General features: G+C 33.5%; 1 pseudogene; it reads right to left on the reverse strand.

Moving 5' to 3' along the window:
- Window positions 1–4061: 4061 nt before the first annotated feature.
- On the reverse strand, window positions 4062–5673 carry LOC148605709 (beta-1,4-mannosylglycolipid beta-1,3-N-acetylglucosaminyltransferase brn-like; annotated as a pseudogene).
- Between the last annotated feature and the right edge of the window lie 327 nt (window positions 5674–6000).

Below are 6000 nucleotides of genomic sequence, written 5' to 3' on the forward strand. Positions count from 1 at the left end.
ACAACGTATCCAAATATAGAAAAATGAGTTAATCGAAAATATTAATTAACACATATTATATATTTAGATTACAATATTAACATATATATTTAGATTAAAATATAACTTGTTTGTATATGCATTATAAGTGTTTATCTAAATCCTATATCATTTACCATATATTACACCTCTAGACATTTATCACACCCCTAGACCTACATCGCATACCCTTTATCACACCCCTTTACAGACTATACTTAAAGTATGGTTAAAATATATGATACAATGAACATGACATGTCAAAATCTGTACATGTATCACATGACGTATCAACCCTCGACCAATATCACCCCTCGGGCCGGTGGCCCTTGGGATGAGATAGGAGTCTTGGGTTGATACTGCATGCGACAGATTTTGACATGTAATTTTCAGTATATTTATTATACCCGGACCTGCGTATCAAATATAGGATATATTTTAAGAGCATTCAGGCGCGTAGCTGAGGCCAAATTGAAATTGAAAATACGGCAGGGGGTCTGGGCGGAGCCCTGGTAGGGGGCAAAATTAAGTGCAGGCAAAAGCAAGTTTGCCTAACGGCAGCTACGCGCCTGGCATTTCATTTAATTAAGTATAGACTACCACTCAAATAAAATGTGCTTTGAAAAAGTCAGGCCACGGCATAAGATACAAGAGCAAAGTGATTGATATATTAAGTGTGCTATGATAAGTTAAAAATTATTATCAGACACATCGCTTCCGGTAGAGGATAAAATCGATCTTACCTCTCCAGAAATGGGCATCTAAACTTTGATAAAAACTTTAATAATTTTAAACGCACTCTGATTAATAATTATAATGGAGAACCGTTGTGAATCCTGTGACTTAACAACTTCGACTATTGACAAAGGAGTTTCTTTATTATGTGTAATTTTTGTGTGTCGTCCTACACGTGCTTTGTATTTGACAATTAAAGTGTATAACTTTTTTTACCAGTTGTACCTCTCGTTTCCCTAACAAAAGATGATAAAATGGTAGAACAGAGTCATTTTTTGTACATTCATTAAAAATGTCAATACAAGTTGTATACAAAAGGGTTTTAAAATGATCAGAAATCAAAGAAACGAACATTTTTTGTTTTTAAACATATCATAAGCTTTAATTTAGTTTCAACTTACCAAAACCAAAGTAAAAAAAAAAAACGAAAAATGACATCATATTACATTTCAGCGTAAGTTTCTATACAAAGAAAGGATTATGATCGTCTGTGAAACAATTCAAAATGGAAGCTGGGCATTCAAATCTAACATATGAAACGCTACGAAATGGAGGGATTTAAACTTTAAATTTAGACATTATTATATTGTGAAACCTGTCTACACTGAACCCCCTTGGGACTAAAGACTTTGTTTGGTTTTGGTAGGTGTTTGGTTTGTTCAGGTTCAAAATGTTATTATATAAATGGACCCCACGTGCACAAGGTACTGGTTTGGACTGGTTTCCACTTTATTCGGGGTTCGGTTTAGACTTGTTTCATTGTAAATATTTCCTTTCAAAAACTAAATTTCAGCAGCCATTTTCCCTCCGTAAGGCAAAAAACTGGGGGAAGTAACTCTTAAAATACAAATGCCTAAGCTGTATTGTATCAGATCACTTTAAACGGGTTAAACTCAATACATCTCAATTGTTTGCGAAAAAATCCCTTTATTAGCTTTATGATTCTTTTTGTAACACTTATTTTGTGATTTTATGTTAATTAATGACATTTTATATAAAATCAAGTGTGCCAAAAAAACGCAAAATGCTTACGGGTCCCTACTTCAACAGCAAATACCTTTTTCTGTGCTCTTTTGCCAAGGACCAATTTTTAATATATTTTAGTCCCAAGATTTACTTAAATGGGTAAATTATAACGTATGACAATTGTTCCTCAACAGAGATATAAGTATATAAACTTGGGACAAATTCACAAATTTCGAAAATGGACACAATGACCTACTTTGAAATGCCACAGCATTTTTCAAGAAATATTATGTACTACTTTTTTTTCGGTCAATATTTTCCTCAAAATATAGTCAAATATTGGGATATTTTCATTTCATTATTCTTTGATTCTAAACATCTATAATTTATCATCGATATATGCATGTTTTGGAACTATTTAAGCACTTCTTCCCCTCGAATTTGGCTTAAACATAAAAGTCTATTTTTCTCCAAAAAAAAAAAAGACAAAGTCGTCCGAATTGATATTTTTTATCAATCATTACAGTAGGCAGAACAAGGCCTTATGGACCCTCATCCTTTCTTAAAACAGTGATCACAGTCCATTTTAAAGATTGAATGATTATTCCATGTCTTCTTCGCAATAAATTAATTTGAGATAAATACTGCAATCTGATTGGTTAAAATAAGTTTGTTATATCTCAATGGATAAAAAATATTGACACGCCCTTATTCAGTTAAATTCAGAGCTACTTTTTTCATGTTTAAAGATAAAAATATGTTTTAAAATTAATTTATAAGAATTGGCTATGATAAAAATTTTGTCTATTGAAAAATATTCTTAATTAACGAGTATACAATATTAAACCTATACTGAAATATTATAGTTCAATGGCGTTTCCTAAAAGTCATCATAAATTTCCAACATTATGAATTTGAGGACCAACTAAGAACAGTCTTAGGTTCAAGGTTTGATTTGGACAAGTTTTAGTGTATACCCATGAGGCTTTCATAGGTTTAGGGCCAACACGAAATACATAACACAGGTAAAAAATGTCTTCAGACACAAATCTAATGGAAAAATCTAGTAAAATATGTTTTTTTAATGAAAAGCATAGTTACGTATTTTAAAGGTGACTTTTGAGGCAGAAAAAAATATGGTATAAAACACATGCATACCACTTTAAAGATATGTTCCTTTGTGTTTTCGAACTTATGAAAACGCTTATTGTGTGCATGCAGGTGAGACGATCTTTAGACATTGCTGGTGTATCTGAAGACCAATAAAGTATTTCCGAGGCACATAACGTGTAAATCACATGTTCACCCTAGACAAACATATAATAAATCAAAATTTTTGTCCTCTACATTTCCAGACAGTCACTATAAATGATAAAAATACCAATAAGAGTCCTTTGTAAAGTTGGGAAGGTGATGAAATTCTTTAAATGTTTCAATGTTTGTCGAAACTATTAAAACCGTCAATACTTTCTTCACTTTCCAAAACTCCTTTATTACTCCTTTATAACGAGTATACAATATTAAACCTATACTGAAATATTATAGTTCAATGGCGTCTAGATAGTAAGTGAGGACACAAAGGACTACCACTGCGTGGAGCTTGCGAAATAGCATCGTCATGGTCCCTTGAATGGAAGGAGTAGGACTCTAATCTGTGACTAGCCGGAAGATGCGCTATAGGTGTACATTAAAAAGTTACCTAAGCGAAAAACAAATAAATTAGTGGTGCAAATATGTTGCTACTTCTGATACAGGGATTTTAATCACACCACATGATCCTTTCTTTCTTTTTTTCAGACAGTTTCAGCGACAAATTGACAATGCAACACGGAATTTGAAGAAGAACCATCATTTTACGTCTCTGAACGATTTTATTAGAAGTCATGTATTACATTTACAATATTTATGATCATGAAATTTAAGAAAAATCGTTAAGCTCGTAAAGAATACAAATTTATGAACTCTTGAATTGGTGGTGACAAATGCCACATTTTATTGGATCGTACATATTTTTTTTATTTTCGAAGGTTGGACCCCATTTGTCTAAAAAGGTAGTTAATTTTGCTTAAAATTTGGGGAAAAATTGAGCATTATTTTACGTCTTGATCGGAACCCTCCTCGCTTTGTATAAATTTCTGCATCTGTACCTACTTTAAGCTCCGTCGAACCTATCCATTTTGCCAGTTGTTTAATCTGCACCAGTATCTTGCTATTAGAAGTGACTCTCGACGCCTTGTGATATAAGTAATTAATTGTCGTTTTGTTATTTCATTTTTCACGTGATACATTTGTACGTCATGAGAACAAATGCATATTTATTTCGTAAATTAGAGAGATTTGAACTGCGCGGAGGCTCTTTTCATAAATACCAAATGTATGAAATTGATGAGTTTAACTTTATTCAGATCTTCAGTATAAAGATAAATTTCTGCGCTGATGATAACAAATCAAAGTGAAAAGGTTGTCTCTATTCATTAGTATTTTATAACATATGCCTTTTTATACCTGCCTTCGATGTTTATCCCATGCAACTAAAAGCGTTTCATCATTAAATCTGTGTACAAAGAAATATTTCCTTAATTGGTCAAATGGTACCATATTTGCGCTAATACGATCGTCGTGCACCAGATTAACTCCTAACATATTTATTACAACCCCTATATAAGCATCATCTATTGGAAGCCGTGTGACGTATGGAATGGCAAGGGAAATATCCCTAATGACGTCGTAAGTAGCTATTATAGCGCCACCATACGGATAATCCGGGTAACATGAGGGAGGATAATCCTTATGTGATACATATCCTTTACTGTCTCTTTCGTCTCGAACTGGATGCCAAAATCTAGTTACAGCGCCAAATATTTCACCGCCACTACTTTTTATTTCCGGCGAATCTACAAAGCTTCAAATGTAATTAATATTCACAAACTGGTGATCATCAACAAGAAGCACGAATGGGGAACCAGAACAATGCATATGGATCCATCTATACGTCATGCACGTTTTATACGTCAAATTACGATACACGTCAGTGAAAGAACCTTGTAGTATATCACCATGCTCAACAGCCTCGTTTCTGATTTGTTCATCCAGAGGCTGATTGTATCCGAGCATAAAATAAGTATTGATTTCAAATACTGTTGTGTTGCCCCATGTCTTCCGTATGATTTTCCTCCCAGCTATATTTAAAACGGCAGATTTCACTACTACGAGTAATTATGTGTGTTCATGGCAAGGATGTTCGGGTGTCGGAAGAAAAGAAAATTTATAAAATATATCGTTTATCTCAGGAGTTGAAATTCGGTTGTGTTTCTTAAGCTCCTCGACAATCCTGCTAACATTGGAGTACCGGTAAATCTCCAAGGCAACTCTTACTATCACACGTTACAGAAGTAAACAACCAAGAAAATCAAAGTCACACTCAGAAATAATATGCAACGTGGTTGAGTTTTCATTACATGCATTAGTTTAGCGATTGTGTACATAATTAAATCCTTCCGAGATTCTGAAAACTATTTTTTTTTTAATTCTCTGACTATTTTTGTTTACATTATAATCTGGTTCTGAAACAAACAATTGGTGTCCATTGATCACATGGGCCAAAATGTTAGTTCTTCTTTAGATACAATCAATTAAAGCGTTAACTGTTCACATCACTAATCAATGTTACCAATACGTCCTTGCTTGTTGTGTTGTTTTCCTCAAACCCTACAAATGTATCACAAAAACTACATAAAGTTTCAATTTTACGAAAAAAGAACTTGTTCCCCGAGGTATTTTAAAAGCCATTCTCTGTATGAATCAAAATTATGGGGAAACCTCAAAGTTAACTTTAAAATTGTCTTTAAAGTTACTAAAGTAAGTCAACATGATATAGTAACATTTTGCATGTCAACCCAATTAGACACATTATTTTAATTACGAGCAAACCAATGGTCACCCACTTTCCCGCATCCCGGTTGCTTGTCGAAGCAGTAAGTAAGTCTAACAAGTATGGGATCGAACCTACCATCTCCCAGACTCTCGAGGCGATAGCGCAAACACAAGACCACTGAAGCGACTCATTTTGGGCCTACAGAGGATTGTGTGACAAATATTCACATCACTACAATTTATGTGTATTTCTAGATCGAAAGTAACATTTGCATGAATCGTCACCAATAAAACAATATACAGATAGTATAAAAACGGTTGGTAATTGAGACGGAGACTCGATTTGTTTTTAATAATTCCTCTGTGTTTTTGTAAAAGACACTTGGCATGGATTATCGTTAAACGATC

Source organism: Perna viridis, chromosome 10 (assembly GCF_037379345.1).
Source record: "Perna viridis isolate PV_CMFRI_1.1 ecotype Kerala chromosome 10, ASM3737934v1, whole genome shotgun sequence".
Taxonomy (NCBI): Eukaryota; Metazoa; Mollusca; class Bivalvia; order Mytilida; family Mytilidae; genus Perna; species Perna viridis.